This window comes from Anguilla anguilla, chromosome 6 (assembly GCF_013347855.1).
Source record: "Anguilla anguilla isolate fAngAng1 chromosome 6, fAngAng1.pri, whole genome shotgun sequence".
NCBI classification, from domain to species: Eukaryota; Metazoa; Chordata; class Actinopteri; order Anguilliformes; family Anguillidae; genus Anguilla; species Anguilla anguilla.
The window spans coordinates 14,529,290-14,555,785 of NC_049206.1; the positions used below are offsets into that span (position 1 = coordinate 14,529,290).

The window sequence follows — 26,496 nt, forward strand, 5'->3', positions numbered from 1 at the left end:
TCTGCCGTCGACACCGAGGGGTCGTGGGGAGGTCAGGGCAATAACAATTACAGGCGCAACCATAAGTAACCCTGACAGATAAAGACAGCCTTTATGCTTTAAAATACAAAACGGAAGAGAAGTGTTTGCCGGCAGAAGGGATGGTGCCAAACGGTGCCCGAACAGTGACTGCTGAATTAAAACAATTTGGTCCGGTTGTGTGTAAATTAGCCAGCAGATTAATAGAGTGGAGAGTAGCACATTATTATGCAGTAAGATTGATGGCCCACTCAAGAGAGTACAAGCAGAGTATTACTCAGTGGCCAACACCCAGGGGAGTGCTGCACCGGCACAGAAAATCCAGCCCGGCTGCGAGCAGAGCTTTGTGCTCTGCGGCTATACGTCCTCGCCAGACAAATACAACAGAGGAGGGAGCTTAAGACACACGGTATTTTCATTATGGTCTGTTTCACGTTTGAATAAAAACAAATTTCCTTCGACAAACGCCGCAGCACACCTCAGGCTTGTTTCATTTCAAAAAGCGCGAGTACTTATTATTTAGACGTCGTCAGGTTAAAGGACGCTAGGCCTGACACCGAGGTTATACTGCGGTAGTATGCCTCCTGGGTGCATATCTACCTTGACAGAAGTTACAATGGCATTATGCTCACAGCTTTAAAGGCAGCTGTACATTTCCAAGTGTTTATACTTGTAAGACATAAAAAGCAGGCCGTGTTTATGTATTCTGAGCATTGTAGAAATAAATGCTCCCTTCCAGCGGGATATTTTTTCTATCTCCCTTTAGCCTTGCATTCAAAGTAGATCTTGTGTTCTAAAGAAAATAAGCCTGTATTAGTCGTATTTTAGTCTCTTCTACAAGGTAGCAGGAAATTTAGAGAGCCCTGGGAATTAAATGCAACTTGCAGCTGGGGATTTACACAGGCTTTTAATGCGGCCAAATGTTCACTACTATTTGGCTCAAGTCTCAAAAATGTAAATAAGGAACTAGCAGACAATGATTTCACGCTGAACTACAACAGCACAGGCCTGTTAAATTACTACACGATCCCTTAAATACTGCACCACACCGGCCTTAAATACTGGATCACATCCCCTTTAAATTCTGTACCACACCGCCCTTAAATACTATGCCACGCCTCCATTAAATATTGCACCACACCTCCCTTAAATACTATATCACACCTCCCTTTAATACTTCACCACATCTCTCTTAAATACTGTACCACATCTCCCCAAAATAATATACCACATCTCCCTTAAATTCTATACCACTTCTCTCTTAAATACTGTACCACATCTCCCATAAATACAATACCACACCACCCCTATATACTATACCACACCTCCCTTAAATACTATACCACACCTCCTTTTAATACTTCACCACATCTCTATTAAATACTGCACCACATCTCTCTTAAACACTGTAAAACATCTCCCTTAAATACCATACCACACCACCCCTAAATACTATACCACACCTCCAGTGATCGCCCGTCTGCATCCTTAGTGTCTTAGTTTTCAGTATTCTTAAAAAAGGGTGTTTATATTCTTGCTCTGTAATTTCAAGGTTGAAGAGGTCTTGAAATGTAATATGGCTCTGTGTTTCAAGTTGTACACAATGTTAGTCACACCCCTGATATCTTTATCGTTCAGAATGATACATCTGAAAATGCTCAGTAGCAAATGAACGAAGCCAGTCACGCGAAGCAGAGAAAGAGCAGTGATTGTAAAGGGTTAACTGCGTTCTGTTCAAATAGCCGTCCAGCCCAACTCCTTTCATCTCTTAAAAGGATGAAACAAATGAACTGAGAGCTCAAGGGTAAAACATGTCACCTTAAAAGATGAAATGCTTTGCTGCACACAAGTCTTATTAAAACCTGCACCATGGAGGAATTCACCTAGCCAAGCGCTGGGGACACAGCTCACTAATGATAAATGTTGATAAGCACACTAATTGAAGGAAACTGCTCCCTTAGTGGCTATGCTATTCATCATGGTGTGATCCAAAGGATGTTTGGATTATCAGGCCTATGCCATTCACATATACAACTTGTTACGGAGACCTATGCTATTGAGAGATTAGTTTTACAGCTTGACATTTGATTCTGGACTTACTTGAGAGATTGGAATTATTAACAATGATTTTGAGACCAATGGAACTCAGAGAGCACTTTGTTTAATTAAGGAAAAAGTATGCACAATACTATGGAGACCTATGTTATTGAGAGATTAGAATAAAACATGTTTGATATGATTTCGCAGGTCGATGCTTTAGCAATGCTAATTAGCCTAGTTATAGTTCTTCATTTCTGGATGTGGCTATACCAGCAGAAGATACAGCCAGAAAAAGTGACATTGAACTACCCAATGCCCATTTCAATCCTCTACATCAATGGAAAAAGCAAAACTAGGGGACCAGGTAGAAAGGTATCAGAACAGGGACTGGAATCTTACACAGATTCAAATGAAGGTAAGTCATTAGCAACAGCAGCAGTCCTAAATGAGTGTACAGCCAGCTCATGCCCACAGCAAGCTGTCTCCATAGGGCCTTTATGAGACGTAACAAAGGCAATGGGCGACATCTGAGCTGATTGCTGATCAGCCTCGGCAGCGTAGACCAGTGGGGCTCGCACTATGGGTGAGAACACAAGTCTGCTGGGTCATGGACTCATCAGCGATATTCAGTGTATAGCAACATTAGAGCTGCAATGCAATTAGCTACAAGAGCCAGAAATAAAAATGTGTCATTAGTTTTCTTCCCGAAGGCCCATACTAGTGTTCTCCAGAACCTTTACTTCTTATCGTTCCATTTCTTCCAAATGCTCTGTCAACACTTTTACACTATACATACCAAAGGCCTCAATCATTAATTGCCATACACCAGTTTGCTTGCTCCTACAATATTTTAAGCTATATATGATATAAATATATAATTTTTTAATAAGATATACAATTTTAATAACTGTCTCCATTGACTGTCTCGCGACAAGTACCATGTAACAGCAACGTCTATGAGGATTCCTGTGCAGTCCTAGTACTATAGTCTGAATAATAATACAAAAGAAAACATATGAAGTAGGACTCCAGGGACATACGGTAAAATGCATAGAGTATTAGGGAACTGGTCAATTTCATGATTTAGTAAAACTTATTATTACTTTTTAAAAGGAAAACAAACAGGCTGCTGGAGTACAAAGTAGCAATAAAGAAATGTTGCTACAACATGATGTGACCGAACCATCATCCGCCCCCCCCCAAAAAAGCACTGCAGCCTACAATTACAGGAGTTCTAACTAATGCGGCAGCAGTATCCCCGTTTCACTCCCATTCAAAAGCGCAGCGTGACTCACAGCAATTAGCTAAATTGCCATCAGATTGCCCCTCAATACCCCCGCTGACTGATAGACCTATAATTATTCCAAACATTTTAATGAAACAAATATAATACACGAGCACATTCTGCCACCCCCCCTTTCTCCTGAAACATGACAACAAGCGCAAGTTTAGATAAACTATAATGAATCGGCGCAGGAGGCTAAAAGGCAACATCGCCGCAGTGCAGGTACAAAGATAATCATAAAAGTGGTTCCACAAACCTGTCCAATTTGGGGCACACGCACACTTACTTTAAGGCTGTAACACAACGGATACATTATTGATAATATACAAAGACCAAATACCACTGGACAGATAGAAGATAAAATGCTGCAACGCAAGAAAAGAGAGTAATTGTTAAGACTATTCAAAAAGAAATATTAGGGACAGACATGATTAATGAGAAAGGAGAGAATACAAAATAACTTTTTCATGCATATAGAACGCATTCAGTCTGGCATGCTTAGCACATAATAACAATTTATTATCTTTGGAAATACGTGATTAATGTAGTTACTAAAAACAATGTTAATTTTTATGCTTTTAATTCAAAATGTCCACAACCACTCCCATCATTCCAGGCTAATCCTAATCATAAAGCTGGCAAACTACTTCTTCTGTCTGACACTTAAAAATCATTCACCCTGCCAGGATGTGATTTTAAGTATTAATATACCTACACCTTGCTACAAACTCATTATTGTAGCTACTACAGTTAGGTTACTGGCTAGCACTAGCTTGCCATTTAAAAAACTAGACTCATTACAAGCTCATAGCAACAGTTGTCATGAACAACTTACTATAATGGGTTGGGTCAAGCATGGATTAATAGCCATCGAGAATATGGCGGAAAAACATTGTGCACCCATGGTGTAGACCTCCCAGGTGGCAAGAGTGAACAGAAGAAGCTGACGGCAGACAAAGAGGAGGGGCTCCCTTCTTCATCCATCTATGCTCCTCCCGTCTCTGCTCCTCCCACCTTCTCTTCCCCTCCCCCTCCCTACCTGCTCCTCCCCCACTGAAATAAAGATCAGGGAAATATCTAGAGATGGGACTCAATATTGTATGTTCCACACTGTGTGTTGGAATTCAGTCTGAGACATCATTACACCAGATAGCTTGTCTTTTCGTTGCTTGGCTCTGCCAGATGGTTATAGTGATTCCTTGAGGCCTTGTTTTCTTAGAGAATGTCATTCAGGTATAAGATGAATGTTCATGGATTCAAGAAAGCTACTAACACCAACAAAAACTTTGGAATGTTTTTTTCAACGACCTCTTGGTCACTGTAAATGAACAGAGATATCAACTAAATAAAATGTATTTTGCATAACCATGCATACACAACATTGTTTTTGGATATGTAATAGCCATAAAGTATAGTTTTAGCATTATTCTCAGGGTAACTGGTCTGAAGTAAGTTCGATGCTTATGCATCACGAAGAGAGTCCACTTTCAGTGTTCATTGCTCACTCATGCTAGCTCATTTGGTTTATTCCACTTAATAACAGTAGATATAAATTTTCATATTGGAAGAGGCCATTGTGATTCATTGGAGTAATGAAACAGCTGGCCTTACCAAAGCATGGCTGAATAGGGGGCACAGTTATTAACTGATGAGTAAGAATGCCGCAGGGCATCTGCTCCAGGGAGGGCTTCGGTCAGCAGGACATCTCTGCCTCTGCAGCAGCCCCCTCTGGTTGACTGGACACCTGTGATCTGCCTGTGCCAGCTGCACAGTCCCCCAGCACAGCACAGTAACTGTGCAGCTCAGCTGGTGCATCAGAGAGCGACAGATATCAGAGGTTTCTGTTATTCATGAGGGCGGACAGCATCGTTGCTATTGTACCCTCGGAAAACTGAGCATATTTAACTCATTCTGTGCCAGACGTGTGTCTACGCATATTCCACTGTTCAACCCATGACGAGAGTACGTCCGTGATCCCTTGCTTTGCTTGCTGCGGAAAAGAGATAAAGTTACTGCCAAATTTGGTGAGTGCAATAATTAACAATAAAATGACATTCTGCTTAAAATGAAATGCAAAATATGCAGCTGTAAATAAGGTGTGGCACAGTAATTAAGGGAGGTGTGGTATAGTACATAAGGGAGGTGTGGTATAGTACTTAAGGGAGGTGTGGTATAGTACTTAAGGGAGGTGTGGTATAGTATTTAAGGGAGGTGTGGTGCAGTATTTAAGGGACTGTGTGATAATTTAACAGGCCTGTGTTGTTGTAGATTAGCGTGAAATCATCGTCTGCTAGTTCCTTATTTTACATTACTGTTACCCTCCCCACACACCAAACATTTCCTGTATTCAGTCAATTTTCAAATGTATTCCAGTCTCAAACCAGAATAGACGGCAATTAAAATAAAAAACAATTTTTTGAAAAAATTCATTTGTTTTGTTCCGGCCACCAGACAGCAACTCCCAAGCAAACGAGGACACTTCAAACTATAATACACACAAGCACTTTTAAAGTGTCGTTTTGTACTTTCTGCGAAGAGCAGTCCTTAAAAGGTCTGCAGATATTTCATTAGAAAAACCTGTCATTGCAGGTGTAGCCTATTTAATTTTGTTTTCTCCTGAGATAGCTGTCAAAACCGTGCAAATGGCAGCTGTGTTAAGCAGAGTGTTTCTCCTGAATAAAGTTAGTGACTGTCCCCAATACATCAACAGCCTCCCTCCCGCTGCAGGTGCGAGAGAGGTCTTCCTCAGAGCTGACAGCTGTTTCGCTGGCTTACTAACAGGCTTTCACTGTGTCACACCAGTATAAATCCATTATGCCGCGTTGTAAATGCCGTCCAGATAAGATGGCTTCGGTCGGCCGAGACAGCCAGAATAAAGGGAGAAGCAAATTGCAGGCAGGGCATGGAGAATCCTGCTCAGTGCCCCGCGATTACAGGGCATAATGCTGGCGTGTTTGGCAGGTGATTGCACCTGACGGTCCTCCAGCAGGGCGTGCCAGAGGAAACAGAGATTGAAAGCACCGCGCTCGCGCGCTATAAGGTTCCATTAGCATCAATCGCGCAACATCAGTCACTGGCTATCGAGCAGTGCGCTAGCTCTGCACCGGAGCTCTGAAAAGCAGTGTGAAATGTAGCGGCCGGTATACTGGGCTAATGAACGCGCCTGCTTGTGTGGTTGAATGAAAGGGTCGGACAGCCGGGCGAACACTGACGCTGAACCCAAAACCACTGTCACTCTGAAATGAACATAAGAAACAAAATTTTATTTGTTCTGGTAGCTGTTAACAGTGGAGCAGTTGTGCTTTTCAGTTGTATTGATTCGTACTGCTTTCTGGTGTTGCAGCGTGGTGCAGCGGTCAGCATTATCGCGCAGTGGTCAGGTGAACTGAATCAGTAATTCAGACACTGCAGGCGCAGACTGTGTTTCTCATTGGGAGAACCGTAATTACGCTGAAAAGGGTTCAGTGCAAACCCAGCTGTGTGACTGGACACTGTAATCCATGCTGCCAAGCACGCGAGACACCGATGCGTAATCACAAAGCCCTGCAACGAATCATTCACACAGAGTCCTTTCTACGACACGACTCCACCTGATAGAATGTTATTTACTATGAATATTATCAATGATCACAGAGCACGGTGACTTACATACTGTATGCTGTAGTCAGATGAATCTGAATCAATAACACACCACATAAACGCCAGGCGGGCAACCTGTCATGTTGTTTACAAATGTCCAGTTTACTTTAACCGCTCATTCAGTACTGTACTCGATCAGTAAAGCTCTTATCATCGAATAAACCGGTACACGTACTCTAAAGTTTCTATTACTGTACCATTAATCATTCATCCAGCTCAGTTGTAAGGCAACTCTGGGAACTTAGGGATCCATTAAAACTGTATAAGATATTTATGTATTCATAACCCCTGGGGTTCGGGCTTTTTCACTCGGTAAAATCCGATGGAACCTGCGTGGTTCCCGAAGGGGACGCTGATAGGTCACATCCTCTGGCGACCGGCAGAGCAGCGGTTCACCGCACACAGCGCGCCAGTCTCACAGCCCGCAGCTTGCAGGTCTCCCAGCGTACAGCCAGCGGGTCTCTCTTTACAGGGCTCCTTACAGAGTCATTCTATTGGTTATTTAAATAACAGGTTTCACTTTTACTGAAAAAAAAGTGATGATGTTTCAGTTTAAGAACAGAGGGCCAGGTCATGCATGCCGGAATCACGTCGTATTACTTTCTATTAGCAGCTACCGTAAGGCTATGTGCACCAACGTCTCAAATATTATTTTTAGTACAAAACAGCATATTAAACCAATCACAGCTGATACCACGTGCACCTTTTCAAACCTCACTATGAAAGGAAAGTAAATTTACAACACTTTACAGGAGTGGTACACAAGTAAGCGTTTACTAATATTGGAACTAGTGCATAAATCATGAGGAATGAATGTGTGAATCGTGATGAAGGAAGGCATAGGCTAACGTGTGACACATCAAGTGCCGGCTAATGGAGAGCCGACCCGAGCAGCCAAGCGAGTCACACATGCATGCGTTTACTAAATAAACTGCCTGAGCTCTATCGCTGAAATCAAAATGCAAATCCTTCCTTCTTTAAGTTGTTCTTTAAAATTTAACAAGAGGCAAAATTTGGAGTGAACGTAAAGTTGACTTTGCCCTAGAAATGTTTCATGCAAGTTAAACGAACAGAGAGTCGCATATAGCCCATGTCGTGCCAGCAGCAGCACAGCCAGAAAACATTTGTGTGTGTGTGTGTGTGCGTGTGTGCCTATCTGTTTACATTCTTCACTATGTATGTGTTCCACAAACAGCCTTTTCAGTAAATAGCATTTGACCAACACTTGATTCCTGCATTGTTGCAGAGCATTTGCCGGTATTATAAATAAGGTCATCTGTGGCTGGTGCAGACCAAATAAAGCAAAATAAGATGGAATACCCACAGACCCCGCAAAACTGCTGGATCATTCATCAGCCAACAGGCAGGCAAGCAGAGAGGAAGAGGCCGGCCCATCATATGACACCTCCAATTTATCTCTGCTCCTTTACAGTCCTTTACTGTGGAAATGAGCTTCCCTTACATCCTCCACCATCTTAAAAACAAGAGCAGAATCTGCACCTACAACCTGCCACCCTCCCTGACTTTCAGAGAATTCGGAGAGAGCGAAAAAGAGCGAGAGAGAGAGATAGAGAGAGAAAGGGACAAGTACAGGGAGATGGGAGGGAGAAAGAGAGGAAATAGCGAGACAGAGTGATAAGGGGCCGAAAGACACGAGGCGATGAGAGAAGGGTGAGCTAGAGTGGAGATAAGAGAGGAAGAGGGAGGGAATGGAACGAGTGAGAGAGCGATGAGAGAAAGAGAGAAGGAAGGCTATAGACAAAAGAGGGACGCGAGAGATATGTGCGGGTAATCATTAGAGAGTGGCAGGGCAGATGAGAGAGGGAGAGACTGAGGGGTATGGTAATCGTTCGACAGGTTGCAGGGCAACTGTGGAACGGAATCTGGTTTGTTATTCGGGTCGCCTCGGCATCACACCGCTACCCTAGGGTTGCCAGATAACAGGATCTTGAAGCTGCTACAACACTGATAAAGAGTGAGTGGAGCAGGGTCACCAGATTTAAGGCTGAGGTCGCAGCTTTAATAAAGGACTTGTAGAGCAGACGCTCCAGCTGGGAGATTCCTGCCTCTGTATTAGACAGGGGTATAGTAACTCTGGTCATGGATGACATAAATTCATTTCTCAAAGCCTGAAAGCTTCAGCTGAACCCAAAGGGTTGTGCCTATGGAGGAGGGGGAGGGGGGTTGTGGAGACATTTCCCAATGCAGTGTGCACATCAGAAAACTGGGGAAATCTTACCAAGTTAGATAAATAGCGCAGTTTCATCTGTCTCACTCACTGGCCACAGGGTCCCCTCTGAAAGGCTTTACTGAATACTATACACCCTGTACAGCAATCGGAGGCCCCGCCCACTGAGGCCCAGTACTCTATAGTGATGCCCTGCACGCTGCAGATCTATACACTTACGTGCTGTACTGCACGCTATGGACCTGCATAATTTAACACACTAATGTCCTACACACGGGGGCCCCATACTGCACACAGAGGCCCTGCATAATTAAACACACCATTAACCTGCACACGGGGGCTCAATACTGCACACTGAGGCCCGGAATAATTAAACACACCATTGACCTGCACATGGGGGCCCAATACTGCACACTGAGGCCCGGCATAATTAAACACACTAATGTTCTGGACACCGGGGCCCAGTACAGTGACGTCATGTACAGTAATGTACACTGGAGCTCTATAATTCCCATGGAGGCCCTGTACACTGAGGTCCTGTATTGTACTCTGGGGCCCTGTACCGCACACTGTGGCACTGCACAGGCAGTACAGCAGAGTAAGCTGGGGGCTTGGCTAAAAACAAGCTAAAGTAAATAATATGTAACCTCCCACAATCTCCTCCTATAGTTAAACTTTACAAACCTCAAGGTATCTTCCCATTCTGAAAGGTACTATATCAAGTGAAAGTATAGAATCAATACATCCCGCTCCAGAAGTGTCCTGATAAATGATCCCTTCTCCACCCCAATCATTTTCATCAACATTCGGAAACAAAATATAAACGAGTAAGGCTACTGATCTAGCAATGACTAAAAGCAAATTCCATGAAGTTGAAATAGTCAATTCCACACTTCTTTCTTCTTTATGAGTATATTTAACCACAATATTAATTTATCGTTGTTTAACTGGATTCTTAAAGTCAGCCAGGCACAACTGCTGAGTTTAAACTTCCATTGTAACAAGTCTAACAGGTTAATTGTCCATATGGGGTTTCAAAAACACAGTGTGGGTTGGGCTACCATTTGCTGTTAGTGACACACACCGATTAAACCAATGGTTTCGCTTAAACCACTCTTTTGACTGGCTCACATGAGTGTGATTGACAGGATACAGTCGCTCCAGGCATTATACGATCCGTGAAGTGTTGCTTTCCAAAACTAGTCCAACGTCTTCTTTGGGGAGCCTTCATGACCAGAATCTGACTGAGGTTCATACATGTACGGCAGAATTTCTCTGATGTTCCCAATCACTCTCAATGCCATAAAACATTGCTTACCAAAACATGGCTTACCGTCTGTCAGCAGTAAGACCGTACTGGCTAAGGATTGATGTGTGATGTCCATGGCAAAAACATAAATCATTAATGACTGAATGAATATGTATGAAGAAAAACATGCAGTACATCCGGAATCTCTTAAAGATTGAAAAAAATGCAATTCAAAATGCTGGAAATATTTGAACTAGTTTAACAGTGTCGGAGAAAAACAATGCCGGCATTGAAACAAAAGCTTTGTGGCTCCAGAAAGGAAAAGTTTCAGAAATCAGAAAAAAATGTTTTATTATATTATGTTCCAGAAGTTTTACTTAAATGGTGTTTTGAATACATTTTAGTAGTCACTGAATCATGAATCATTGACTGTATCCAAAGGATAAGTTTATGGGGCATATTGTTGTCAACTAGACATTAGAACTGGGTGATATGGCCTATAACAGTTTTTTGCACTACTTTCATTATTATTTTTTGCTAGGTAATGATAATTATCATGATATATATGAAATGGAGCCATATTCTCAGTCTGAAAGGGTTTTTCAGCTTAGAACACAATGTAAGACATTACAGATGAAGTCTGAAGAAATCAGAGGGTCCATTGATGGCTTAAATATATAATTACTTATCATAAACAGTTCCAATAGTTGACAGTGAAACAACATTATCTTAAACAAATGCCGGCCATCTGAAAGACAGTAGGTAATAAGACATATCATAATAATACCTTGTCCATAGTTGACAACTGCTGGAACAAACATGCTAAGAAAGTTAGGGTTGGTTCTGGCCATGTTGTATAAGATATCCCATCAGCCAGGGAACAACGAAAGGGTGCAGCAGTCTGTGGACTTAAAGGTGGCTTCTGACTACCTTAGACTACTTCTAATACTGTTAATAAATAATTGCACCAGTCAACATATCAAGCAATACATTTTACTCTGTACACAAGAAGGGTATTATTTTCAGTTTTTAAAGCTACGCCATTAGAAACATGTTCTTAACTCACTAGACCCAATGCATGTAGTTGCAGAGGGAGAGATATGTTTAGTTTTTTAAAGGTCATTTGACCTTTCTTAGAAACTATTTTTACGCATCAATTCCAAAAATGACTCTTCACAATTATATTATTGTTATCTTGGTAAATTTTTATCATGATAATTATCAAGACCACTTTATCACCCGGCCCTGCCAGAGATCTTTAATTGAAAACAAAACCACTGGAGAGGGATTTTTGAATAAAACTTCAAACTCCATTTGCATATTGAATGTCAATTAAATTGGTTGAAATATCACTCAGGAAGGAAGGGCTTCATTTAGCAAGGTATTCTCTGGAGTGAGCAGTGCATCCCTCCAGTGCAGTCACTGCAGCTCAGCTTGCAGAAAAAGCAGCAGCTGGCAACACCCCTGAATTCATGGAGCGTGTAGCACCAATAGGACACGCCAACAGCTGCGTGCAACAGTTGGGCTCTTAAAATTAGGCAAAAAAAGTCTTATATTTGCGTAAACCAATTACTTTTGCATTGCCTAATATTCATTTAACAGGTTGGCTCCATTTAAAAATCTCTGCTACAAGGGATTTAGCAATAAGAAACAGAGAAGACAGTGAATTGGGGAAGATTTAATATGGAATAGAAATCCACCCTGATGAGTGTATTAAAATGAATTCACTGTAAATGTATTTTTATTCGAACGCTCCATGTTGGTTCAATTTCCAGAGAGATATAAAGTATTAAGATACATTAGCATGTATTTGCATAAATTAGCATTCAGTGTGATATTGCATGGAACTGGTCTGGCTTGTTCTCTGAAATAGCTACTCACTCACAGAAAAACACCTTTGAAAACCTCAGGCGATTCTAGGCAGGCCTTAGCAAACAGCCAGCTGAAGACATGTCTGTTGGGGGTCCAAACATGGAGTAAAAACTGTTTAAGCAGACTGAAACAAAACACCACAATATAATAAATGTATTGGAACATGTCACGGGAGAACAACTGGGCATCTTTATGACTCCAACTGACTGACCAAATGTGACTCCAACTCATCTTGGGGGCTAGCTTGCACAGCAGGGTGGTGAAATACCAAATCTTAGGTAGCTAGCTACATTTTAATTCAACTTAAACTTGCAGGATACAGTAAGCGACAAAATTTCTCTTACGCTCCAAACCAGGCAGTCTACCAATAGCATCAGTTTCACACTGTCTGCTGACACTCACATGAACTGAATGATCATCCATCACAATGCCAAAGTGAGCATGTTAACCAGTACAGTCATAATAAACAAGCATCGTCCACATTGCAGATATAGCAAGTAAAATAAGACCCTCTATGAACAGAAGAAACACATTCCTCAACTTTACCTTATGGAGTATGCTAGCTAGCCAAGCTGCTGCTGCTTGTCCATTGCATGATTTGCATCAAAATTGATTATATATAGTTACTCGTTAATTCATCACTCCAGGGTCATGTCCTTATATAGCATAAACTTAAAGGATACAGTTTGATTGCCTTAAGCTAATAAGGAAATGACATGCATTATCTAAATTATATTGCCAAATAGATAATGAGAAATGTAGCTAGAACCATAGGACAAATTGACATTATTAGCATAGTCTACATGACATTGTACATTGCAATTTTTTATTATCATAAAAAGATAATTCATTGAGCAGAAATGAATCACTGTAATTGGCTTTCAAAGACAGCAGTGAGAATATGTACTCGTTTTCTAAGAGATTGATGCGACCGATGATTTGCTGTGGCTTTAATCAATGTCCGATGACACAGCGGAAACTGGCTAGGAACTGCCAAGTACCAGTTTTCGAGGGTGGGCTATAATAAATATAATAAATAAATAAATAAATAAATAAATAAATAAATGAATGAATGAAAAGAGGCCAAAAACAGAGAGGGGCCATTGGCCCCCTGGCCCCTGTTTCCAACAGCAGTGGCTGAAGACAGCGGATCAACTGTGTGCATAATATTTCAAGTCAAGTCATTTTCAAAGAAATAATTAAATGCGTCACATTGGTATTGAGCTGCTATGCTCCAACACCAGAGGAGCATTCTTACCAGTGTAAAGCCGGGTGTTTGTCATACCAGGAATGTGATGGTCGCTCAGAGGACCACAATGGACCAGACTTCCGTCAGCGCCGCCCTGCTACATCCCACAATCTGATCTGTGCGTTCCCCTGCACAGCAGGGGCCCAGTGGTGAGAGGAACAGCCACTGCACGGAGAGATGGGGGCTCCCTCCCCATCAAAACCTTACCTCCCTCCCAAGGCAACACCTACATTTCAGTTTTAGCACTGTCTGTCCCTGTCAGAAAAAAAGCTCTGCCTGACAGAAATCAGCGCTCTTTAAAGGGGACGGATCTCAGGAGAGAAGCGTGTCCGAGTGTCACAGCAATTACAATATGAAAGACTTCAAAAAATGCCCAGTTATTCTTTCACAATGAGAAAATGGTGTTCTTCAAAAACTGCTCATTTGAATCCTCTGACGCGCTGAATTCGTATGGAAATCTATGTACATTTGCATCAGAATAGTCTGTACATGTGAAATAAGCTGAAAAAAACCAACTTGATAATTGAGCAGAACAGGATCAATTACACGGGATGGGTTTCATGTGGGGTCCGTCTCACTGGCATTTTGATAGCAGATCCAAAAATAATCAATTATAGAGTATGGGTTTCATGTGGTCTGTCCCACTGGTATTTTCTGGGTGTGAAAACTTTAAAATGCAGCTTTTCATTGTTATGTTCAGCGTGCAACACAGGAAGCTATAATTAACATTTCATTGTTTAACGGGATTAAAATAAATATTACAGCCATACCTGAGGGCTAGGTTAAAACAGAATAACTACAGACAGACTTCCGTAGGGGAGTCCTTCCCATGAACCTTCACTGCTATATTATAAAAAATACAAGAACAGTGAGGAGTTTGGTTAAAATACAGGAAGGTACGGGCTTCGGTTAGATACGAGCTACAGAGCAACATTCCCACTGCTTCCCATTGACACAATTTCTGACAGGTCTGTGGTTCTTTACAGTTTTTCAGTTTGTAATCATCGAGAGACAAAAATCCTGAAGAAAATTGCATGGCTGGAACCCAGAAACACAATGTTTGATGACGGGAACAAGCCATTCAACCCATTCGAGCTTGTACTTACGAAATGAAGATGTTATTTTTCGCGGCAAGAGGCGCCTCATTTCCCATCATATTTACATGACAGATATTACCGTTCTCCCCCGTCATTTTTTTTTACAAAGTTTGCACAAAAAAGTTTCAGGATGTGAAAAGACGAGAGGGGAATGAAACATTTCCTATTTATTATTTCTTTTGCACCGGTCTTGAAAGGCTGTGTCTTCATTCTCCTTCTGATATACTGTTTATCTACGGTAATGAAACATTGATTACACTTTTTACAAATTGGCAGAATGATGAAGGGCTGTTAGGGGAACTAGATTGAAAAATGTAATGTACCATGCTTTTTACATTAGTGGTGATCCATCATGTGTCATCCACCTGTCAACCGGTGACAAACTCAATACAAGCGGACGGTGAGATCTGACAGGCGTCCTGTCGGACGGCTCTAATTCGGGCTTCGCAGTCCTGAGCCGTGTCCCGGACTGGGCACCTTTCCTTCAGATAAGACCGCGGTGTACAGCCTCGCAAGTACAGCTGCTTCTTGCTGATTCTCCGCTGGGCTTGTTTTAATGATTTTTTTTTCCTCCTGAGGCCAAGGGGGACCAAGGCTCCTGAGATGTTCTGGATCCTTCAATACAGAGATTAGGAAAAAGTTGGTATCTGGCAGGCGCCGGGTAACCTCTGTCTAGAATATCCAGTGTGTAGATGTGCTCCGTGCTCAAGCATAAATTGGTTTTCATATTACAACGTTCTTTCAGTGTTCTTTATCTCAGTGCATACAGCAACAGGTCTGTGTATATTTACTATCACACCGGGCCAACTCATACTCAATGCTTCTAATCAAATGTATCAAATGACCCTGAAACTGTTAGTTTATTAATGTCATTCACGGCATCTCAAATCAGACCAAAAGTAAATTTTAAATATTAGCACACTAACAGTAATGTATTTCAGAAATACAGCAGTGAGCTCATAGACTGCAGCATTGTACTATCAATGACAATGTGACAAAAATGAACTCTCCTGGGTATTAGCAGGTAGCAATGTCAAAAACTAACAATTCGTGTAAATTCAGTTTTCTGGTAATCTGTTTTCAGACAAATTTTAACACAGGAAAGTGTAAACATTGTAGGCTATTGGTCCAAACCAGGAGATTAAGGCTGATTTCTTAATGATGTCACACTCTAAAAGTACTGTTGCTTGAAATCAGTTAGAATCACTCTAATGACTATAGATTGATCATAAAAACAGCCAGTAGAAGCAGTGTGTCAGAACGAAGGATGCATGGAGTCTAAACGTTTGTCATTAATTTCGCGAGGCTGTTTCTGGTGACAGCCCACAGATTAACAGGGATTCAAAAATGTAAAAGCTACTCAATGTGTTGGCAAAAGCTCTAATCCCAAATGCAACTGAACTATTGCACTCAGATAAAGATACTCTCCAAAACTAATATATTCATTCATCATTGAAAGTTAGCTACGTAATGAGTAGCACTGGCTATAAACATAAAGAAAAGCACAAAGCAGCAGTCTCTAAAAAGCAGGCCGGGCCTTTGATACCAAAGAGCCCGGCAATCACATCTTCACCCAAACAAACCCAGCACATTAAACTCAAGCCAGCTCGCCTGATTCACTGAAAGGGCTTAATTGGACATGTTAATGCTAGTATGCGTCATACACCGAAGGCCTTGGAAGATGCAAAAACAAACGATCTTCAGCAATCGCATCAATCAGAAGCTTTGCCAGAAGAATTTGTTTTTATTCCAGTGTCAGCTCGCCTCAGAAGTCAGAAGCGATACCCAATTAGGCACCTTAGTTAGCTGAGAATGTGCTGTCAGTTTTAATGAGCAGACCAGGTTATTATCCAAAGACTGACAAAGCACAACTGATTCTGGAATTAAAGTCTGGCAAAAGAAGCAAGAGATCTGTCAGCAGCGCCTGAAATTGTGGACACAGTTGCGGAGTGGGTGGGTGTGTGCAATGAGGCACACCTTTCACACACGTTTCAGATCTTTAATTCTTTAAAATACATTTATTTGACAGTTTATTTGCATAACACGTTAAAGTGTGAACGAGGAAGATTGAACAAAACATTACAATCCTGTGTAGGTGTGGATAATGAAAATTGCTATGTTAATTAGTGTCTTTGGTGGATGTAAAAATAGGACAGAGCAGTTTCCTTTGGTTTGGTTGTTTATGTTAAACTTTAAAAAAAAATTTTTTTACTTAAAAGGCTTGTAGATGAGAAAAAAACCCTTAAGCCAATCTAGGCTTGTTACTGCGCCCACTATGTATAGAATATCCTGTCTGGTCTTCAGCACCCAAGGATTCTGCTTCTAATGCATGATGTGTCAAGCCATTCCATGCACTGACAACTCTGACTGAAAAAGACCTCCTGACATGCATGTGAATTGCACCTTTTACTAACATCCAAATATGCCCTCTTGTTCTTCTGAAAGAAGTCAACCTGAAATATCCTGTCTGGGTGTCCCAATAATTATAATGAGCAACCAAACGACATTAAATTCATTATTAAATTGAATAGCAGCCATTTATTTAGAAATAACTGTAGAGGTGGAGAGAACCCTCCATTGGTCCTCTAATGAGTAAAGAGAAATGGTGCTCCATTTTTGTGGTGTTCCGGTGTGATGAAAAAAAAAAGGTAACGCCCAGCAGACACCTAGGACCCTCTGACCTTACCCACAATGCATCTGGCAGCAGATGGTGTTATAATTGTATCTTCTGGGCTTTAATAACTGGAGTTGCACCCGCAACACCAAAGACTGCAAAAGGGGAAGAGAGACTGCGTGCAATAAAAGTCTTGAGGGGGAATGTCACCGGCCTAAGCACTGTCTTCCTACAGATGAGTTCCTCGGGACATCTGCCAAAGTTCGGTTCGAGGGGAGAAAATAACAAACTGCACAGCAAAGTCAAGGTGATTGATTTACTGGAATCGTTATCAGACATTTTCTATTGACCACTATTATAAGTCGACCCCTTTGAATATCCCAATACAGTAATGATGGCAAACAAGCCGAGGCCCAGCTATGTGGTATATAATTGCATGTGGTTTCATAACCAAAGTTATTGTGTCGTGCAAATCAATGGGCTTAATACAAGAGGCCCCTGGCTAAGTGTCTAATTTGTGATGCAAGCAGGGCCTAATTGCATGGATTCATAACAGTGGCAAAAAAGAAAATTTAACCTCATGACCTATTGTTGAAGTTATCTCATACACTTTAGATATAGATCTCCTTGTGAATGCATATACTGGAAGGCATTAGCGGTAATTTCAACCAGTTGAGTGATCATAAGGACAACAGAAATTTCATACAAATAATAAAATGTTGTCTAGTGGACGTTGTTGGAATGCTGATGTTTAATGCTTCGGCTCAAATGTGTCAAAAAAAATCCTTTAAGCCTTATAAATGCAGAGATTACAAATAAAGCATACAGTAAAAATTAGAGTAAACCTGACCACCTGTTTAGTTTGGATTGAGTCCTAAAACTGAATTTTCAAAACAAAGGACCAACAGACAAAGCCATTACAAGCTGTGACATTTGTCTTAAAAAGACAAGCTTTGTAATTGGGATTTGAGTAGAATTAAAGGTTGATTTAATTAAAACAGTTTTTCTTGTTTATTTAACAGGTCTTTAATTTCAATTGATCCAGACATGCACAGTCCCATCCCTGCTTTATACTGTGGTATACAGAAGAGCTTCCCATTCCCGATTTATACTGCAGAAAACCCCTGAATTCCCATTCATGGTTTTTACTGCAGAAAACCCTTGAATTCACATTCCCGATTTATACTGTAGAAAACCCTTGAATTCCCATTCTTGACTTATATTGCAGAAAACCCAAGCAGTTCCCATTCATGATTTTTTACTACCGTAAGCCATTGAATTCCCACTCCTGATTTGTTCCACATAAAACCCTTGAATTCCAATTCCTGATTTACACTGCAGTACACACAACCAGTTCCAATTCCCAGTTTATGCTGCAATAAACCCTTGAATTTCCATCCCAGATTTATGCTGCAGTAAACCCAGGCAGTTCCCGTTCGTGATTTACAATGCAGTAAACCGAAGCAACGCATGCTCTCCACCCTTGATTTCACATTCATTGCCTCTAGAAATGCTGCCAATTTTAGAGATATTTTTACATCTCATTTTTCAAATATGTTTAAAAGGACCGACGACATCATAAAAGAATGACAGGCAATTAAAATAATTTTTCCTACAATATTGAGAGTATTTAGCACCGTGTCAAGGCAGGCCTCGAACACGGTAAGGTTCTCTTTTTCTGCTAACATGACTGCTAAGCTGTTCTATGTATTCACAGCACTATATATGTAAAAAAAAAAAAAACAAACATCAAAAATTGTTTCTGTTTGACAAACAGAATTCACCCTCAAATACCTTTCAAATATCTTTGTTTACAATGCATCCTTAAAACTATGTTTTTCCATCATCCTTGCTATTCCCTTTTCAAAATGTAAAAACCTCAGTAAAATCTCCTCTAACTCATGTTTTTTTGAGCCTAAGGAGAATAAGTCCCACTTTAACTTACACATTTGATGCATGATACCAAGCTGTCAACCCTGGAAAATCAACTGGATTTATAAAAAAGGACAAGTTATATTAATGACTTTTTCTCTATGTTAAAATATGATGCTTCTTTATTTAAATCGAATGCATACCCAAAGATTACAATATTAATTAATGTGTCCAAAAGCAGTTCTCACGTAGTTAATAGTATTGATTAATATGTTAAACGTACAAAGCTTTTGATCGATGTGTTCAAACAGAATGCAAACTCGAAATGCTGGTTACTCTCATATTTTGTAATGGTATGAAGCTTGAGACCAAGAATAGCATACTGTAAAAATCCACCTAAAAATATGGCACAAATATTACAGTGTGATGGGTCAACAGATGCCACTGCAATTCCTCATTTCCCAGTGAACATTTTTGTGGTGAAAAGTCAGTGAAACGTCTAGGCATTCAGTTGAAAACCCAGCTACACTGGGTTGAAAACGGAAAGTTTTCTAGCCAACTAGGGCGTAGCCAGGCTACATCTAGGCTATACTGGGTTTAACCTAGCCCGTTTATGCCAAAACATCTCTCAAACTAGACTTCCACGCCTCTAGATGACTAGCTCGCTGGGTTATTATCCAGAGAAACCATCGTACAAACTATAAAATGTGAATACAAATGCCTGGTATTTACTATCTGGTGACAGTGAAGTAGGGAAGTGGAATCCATTTGGGCAGCAGATGGCCGTTAGTGGTGAACATTAGTGTGGATCTGTATACCCCATTAACTGGAGAGATGTCAGCAATTCTGCAATAAAAAAGATGTTTAGCAGAGTCTCGCAGGAGTGAAAACATTGAAAAGTTTTTGCTCAGTTGAAAGGGCCTTGTTGCAGCGTATTGATCTTACGCTGAATGCATTTGATTGAGCATGAAAAAGTCTTGGTGGCTGTACTGCTGATACGTCATCGGTGATTATCAATGCCCTTTATATAACAACCCAAAAGCATCACCTATAATGCTTTAGTCATTTTAATCCCTTCTGTACAAGCGTATCAACAAAACATCTGAATGAAACCCACTTACAAAGTGAAGGGTGCGCTGGATTTCACGCCAAGTCAGTATGTGATTATATGTAATATATACTGCATGCTCTTCAATCTAGTTCTTTCTTATCACAAATCATGTAATTGCATAAACATACTTGATCACATACCCACACCTATTATTCATATAGTACTTACATATCAACATATTGATATGCACATGCACCAGTATACACAGATGTACACGCAAATACACATACGCACATACACATCAGGGTCACTATGGCCTTTCTCCTCTGAGCTTGGCTCCTCATTCTATCTTTCTTTATTGCTATGTTATACAAACTGAAGAATGTTTGTGCCTGGCACCATCTTTATCTGAGTGAGAACGTCAGAACTGTTAAGGGTCAGAAAGGCATGGGTGGGATAACTGGGCATTGATGTGCAAGAGGGAGATGATTGGGGGGGGGGGTGTTGATGTATGGGAAGGCTTTGTGTAAAGAAACTTCTATAGGTGAATGTCTCCACACACGCTGTACCAATCCCCGCTTCAATACAGAAAGAGAAATTACCCTGGTATTAATCACTGCAATGCATTTTTTATACAAACGTGATCATGTGGGGGAATAAATTATGCATAAACGCTTTAGGGAAACTATATAATGGATAAGTCAAGTCCGCTGCTATTGTGTTCATACTACCTATCTTCCTTGGTGGCCACTTAACCAATTAGCAGTCAGCCCTCTAGTCAGTTCGCTCAGCAACTTTAGCTAATTAACCCCTTGAGTCCCACTAGACAGTGTGGATTTATTTGCATTCATTCCGTTTTTCAATCAATCTGGTTACACTATATGCCATTTGAAAGTGTTAAAACTCACTGTTATGTCTCTATGAACTATTTTACAATGCCAATGTTTTAGCGACAACGGTTCCTGTTTTTTCAACATGCAGGGAGGCAAAACAGGCTTGGGGTTTCCTTAGCTTCTATGCCTTTTGGAAAACCACAGATGACACAGATCACGGTAAAATCCATATCGTTACCTCAGCAGGGGTCCAGGGAACAAAATCCACAGAAGAGACCAGGATTATGCCTGTAGTAAAAACGGTTCAAGAATAGTAACCATTCTATTTTGTGAATGTCATTTTCAGGCTTGTGTTAAAAAGGGGATGCTACAGAAGTGGTTACATTAGATTTTAGCAAGTTGTATATCTAGTTAGTTAGGCAATCTGAATGCAGTGAATGAATGGGGGAAAATTTCCGGTTGTTGGCAGACAGTGTGAACCTGCACAGTGAGTACCATGTAGCTTGTTTGCAATCCTGAAGTAATTATAATAATGGATCAAAATGAATCTAAAGATAAGTGCATCTACAGTAGCCTACGCTAGCCATCAGCAGCCCCCATTGCACCATCATTTCTGCTGGTTGTCAGGGTCCTAATTGAGGTCCATTCATTGTCTCACCTACATAATATATACACTTATAAAGTAAAATTATGCCTGCAAATAAATAGCTCTGAGTAAAAGGTATTTTGATATTTGATGTCTCTTTGCAATAGTATTATCTTCTAAAAATAAAATAAAAATGACTTGTATACTAGCTACGAGTTGCTGAAGAGCATGTTTCTCCTTCCAGGAATATTTTCAAAAAACATTGTTATAACTTTGGAAAAAAACGTTCTAGGAACATTTTTAAAAAACTTCTAAGAATGTTTAGTAGAACCCTAAGAATGTTGTGTCAAGATATTTCCAAGTATTTCACAGAACGTTCTAACTTTGGGGGGAAAAAAACATTCTGGGAAAATGCTGCTTGCCACAAAAAACTTCCCTGGAACATTTCGAGCTAACGTTCCTGCAACCTGACGTAAAATTATTAGCTGTGGCAGAGCTCTCGTTGACCGGCTTCACGTTTCTCTCCCTGCGCATGCGCGTTGGTGACCAAACGGCTCTGTCTGAACACATTTCTGCTCTCTCATCCCTAGAGTTTGACTTGGGGTCTTGCAAACCACTTTGCAAAGCCTACCATGTCATTTTAATGGTCTTCATTTCACTAACCAAATGGAATGGTGCCATTTTCCTTAATTAAGGCTTGTAGGCTAAGTGTATCTGTTCACTTAACAAAATAACAAGGGACACAGCACATTCTTAAATACCAATTATTCAAATATATAAGGACGGCAAATGGTGATGTGATAATGCACATAATTCATTCTAAAATAAAACATTTAGCAAAATTGTTTGAAGAATGTATGTATATTAAGTAATTTGGTTTATTTATGTTCAGCAAAATTAATGCAAGCACGTTTCAAACCATTATCCACTATTGTGCAGAGGTAATGAGTGCTCATGAGTTTTTAAGGATGCCTGGTGAAAATCCTTGCCTGAACTTTCGAGGTTGTTTGTTCAAAAGTTTTCAAAATGCTTTCAACTTCCAAAGTAGCACAATTTTAGATGATTTCAAGAAACGACCCTTCATTTTTAGGACTGAACCCTGTACTGTAATCACACACAAAATTCCAGCACGAATGGTGTAATTTCGAGGTAGCTGTATGCCCTATTTCATCTTTCAGACAAATTTGGAGCTCCTAATCATTTTTAGAAGCCTCTCTCATCACTGTCACGCCCTCCATCAATTCAAGGGGCTACAGAGAAGCATTCACGTCCTTTGCATTTTCAGTGTGCCAGCTCCTGCCGTCCAAATATCTGCTACATTGTGCCCGCTCGATCTTGGATTCCGCCTTGGCACTCAGTGCCCACTCCTGTGCTGTACCAGGCGGGCTCGGTACGGAGTACGATGATGGACACAGCTGGACCTGCAATTACATGCCTGCCATTGCAAGAGCGGCAGAGGAGGGCACGGCTGGGGGTGAGGGTCTGCCATTCAAATGAAAACTCCCGTGACCTGAAAAATCGCCTTGTTGCCTTCCACTCATAAAACAAAGGCTTTTCAGATGCATGAAATACCACTGCCAATTTGAAACACCAAATCCAACGTGTTTCCCCCTTCATTTCTCGACTGATTAAAAACTCTTACCACAGTTTAAAAACATTGATAAGGTTCCATCTTTACACATATGTGGCTCAGAGCATATTGCCACTGTCATTTCACTGGCTTCCTATTAAATTTAGGGTTAGATTTAAGGCTTCGCTCACTATGTTAAGCGATTCATGGACCGTTACACATGCGGGGTCTGTTTGAACCTTATGTTCCCAGTCCTAATCTGCAATTCAGCAACTGCTGATTTTTTGAGGGTACAATATTCTGTTGTTTAAAAACAGAGAGGGGAAAAGTTTATAGCTGTTCTGCATCTCATATCAATTTCTATTAAATGCCATAGCTTGGAATTAAACTTCAAGCCATATAAGAGGTGTAGATAAGAGTGGCTGAAGACTGGACCTGCTGGGCAGCTCATCCTGTTAATTGCACAAGCGGCTCCAGGATCTCCCTGGGATGGGAGGGCTTTGATCAACTGGGATGACAGTGCATCATTGCGCAACAGTGACCCCTGTTGGCCAACCAGGCCCCTGCAAGTCTGTCTGTTAAACCACGCATGAAATGTCTTCCTCTGACTCGTGTCTGTGCGAATCCAACTCGTATACTGTGGAGTGATAAGAAGCAGTGGCTTCAAAGCAGGGCACATGCTTATCTGCACTCTTGTGAATGGATAGAAAGTGTGTGCAATGACCTCAGATAAAACTAAGACTGGGCCCTGCAAATTTGAGACAAAACAGTGGTATAGGCATAAACATGACTTTTCAAGGCCTTGGCTTCTCTTGTCCTAATGCCTCTCACACTGAACTTCTAGCTTATTCTGATATATTTTGTTATCGTAATTTTATTGTAAAGTGCCCTGGAATGTTTACACGAAGATATGACATAAAAAAGTTTTGCATTGTATTTTATTTATTGTGTTCAGCACTTCAAGGCTATAGCCACACTGGAAATATTGCACTGTGTCTCTTGGGCTATCATGTACGAACATACAGAGTTTTGCTGAGCCAGGGTATGAGAGCAAATATTTATAGCAGGGCTTCCTATACTTGGTGCTAAGCCAGGCCCGTGCATGTTATTCTCGTTCCAGCCATAATTGCAACCCCTGAATTGTAATGAGTTGTTAATTGTTCTTAATTAGACACTTTCATTGTCTGCTGCGAGATGATTTACCACATTACGACTACATTATGTCAGAAATATATATGCATGCCATTAAAATGAATGTTCATAATTCACATTCCATGACTTTTAATCAGACAGATCAGCTCCCAGACAACTAATGCATTCATTTTCTGTAATGTGTTCTATGGCAAATGATTCCTTTAGAAAGCAGTTTTATTTTTTAATTGACTAAATGATAGACTGGCAGGTGAAATCACACAAGGACATTGCGTTTTAATGCATGGTGCTAGTAGGCTACCGCTATCATTTATACGCTATACTTTTCCATTCGCTTTTTCCACACTACTTTCTACACTTGATTAAATATTGTGAGTCGTGCACTCTTCTTGCAGTCATACTTTAGCTTTGTCTCGTCAGACAAAAAGTTCCAAATGAATAATAAATAAATATTCAAACAATGGCAACAATCAGATATTACTGTCTTAGAATTTTTATACATTGACCTGAATTTTGCAATATAACTACTAACATAACGGTATTACAAACTTCAAAGACATTAAAGAACAGGATAGCATCTCCAATTAAAACATCTTTCCATATTATCAAATTAGTCAAATGATGACTTCAAAACATGAGTTCAAACTCTCTCTTTATCTTTAAACATAATTGGGTTTTTTAAAAACGTTAAATCAATCATCCAAATTATTGCTATTTATCCACTGCCATCACTCTGTCCCCCACCACACACACCCAAACACACACACACAGGCTACACACACACACACACACACCCACAGACCACACACACACACAGACTACACGCACACACGCAGACTACACACACCCACACACACACACAGACTACACACACACACACACAGACACACAGACTACACACACACACACACACACACACACAGACTACACACACACACACACACACACACACAGACTACACACACACACACACACAGACACACAGACCACACACACACACACACACACACACAGACTACACACACGCACACACACAAACTGGAAGCTAAACTGGAAGCTTTTCTTGTCTCTCAGAGACATGCTGGCAGAGTCCTGCTGATGTCACCGTGGCTTTTAAGTGCTTTTATGGCAAGTGACACCTGAAATTAATTCTGAAATTAGAATGGAAATTGAAATAGAGGACCTTCGAGCTCTCGAGCCAAAAAGAGGAGACTATTTGTCATACTGTCATGTCCTAACAGGCCAGGCAGAGAGAGCCCAGAGCTTTGGAATTCAGTCTACATTCAAAATGTTTTCTTCAGAAAATGAATTTAAGCTTTAATGGGATTTTAGAAACCATTCCATTTCACAGGCTTTTTTTGTCCAGAATACATGTGCATGTAGTGCATTAGCAGATGGCCGTATTTGACTAATTGTAGAGTCTTGTGTATTCAGGAATGGATACATGTGAATATTAACACTGTATTAAGAGCAGAAAATGACTGTGCCCACATGCTGCTTGTATAACACACTGTGCCCATATGACACACAATTACAGCGCTATAAATGATTAATAGCAGTAATTATAGCAACAAAAGTAAATGTCAGTGTATACTCATAATGTGCTATAATTTGACCGCTCAGTTGTATCTCTTTGTAAGTATGAAAGGGGTCTTATGTCTCTTTGGTTGTTCATTAGGGCTGAATATCAGACACACACACAAACCTGTCTGTACTGCTCTGCAGGCACTGATATTCACTTCCTATTTTGTCCTATTTTGGATTGCATATAGCTGCCAACCACTGTGTGCATCATTCCGGATCTTTTCTTGGCAGACTATGTAAAACGCTCTTGCCATACTCCTCCGTACAACCAACCACACAGTATATCATGGTATATGACGATATATTTTCAGATAGAGCCAGAAATAAAATGACTGAAGTAGCACTGCACGATTTGGAGGATTACAGGTAGTAGAATGAAATGCCCTCAATTACAGTTTCATACCGAGCCCCCCCAAGGCATCCGAGGTGAAAAAAATCTCAACGTGGAAATCTGTACTCTCGGTTTTACAATCCACACTCGGTTTTGCAATCTGTGCGCTCAGTTTTCCAGTCCATACGCTCTGTGTGTGTGTGTGTGTGTGTGTGTATGTATGTGTGTGCACACGTGTGTATACAGGTGCATGGGCATATTCATGT

The 26,496-nt window shown here is 40.7% G+C and overlaps 1 long non-coding RNA gene across 2 annotated transcripts in view; it reads right to left on the reverse strand.

Annotated features, from left to right (window-relative positions):
* Window positions 1-26,496, reverse strand: part of LOC118230771 — a 73,647-nt gene that overhangs the window by 42,369 nt on the left and 4,782 nt on the right. Inside the window, exon 3 of one of the 2 annotated variants that reach the window (XR_004765918.1) lies at window positions 14,843-15,252. The exons of the other annotated variant lie outside the window; for it this stretch is intronic. This is a non-coding gene — a long non-coding RNA (uncharacterized LOC118230771). Of the gene's footprint in view, window positions 1-14,842; window positions 15,253-26,496 lie in introns of those variants that run through there. 2 annotated transcript variants of the gene reach the window in all.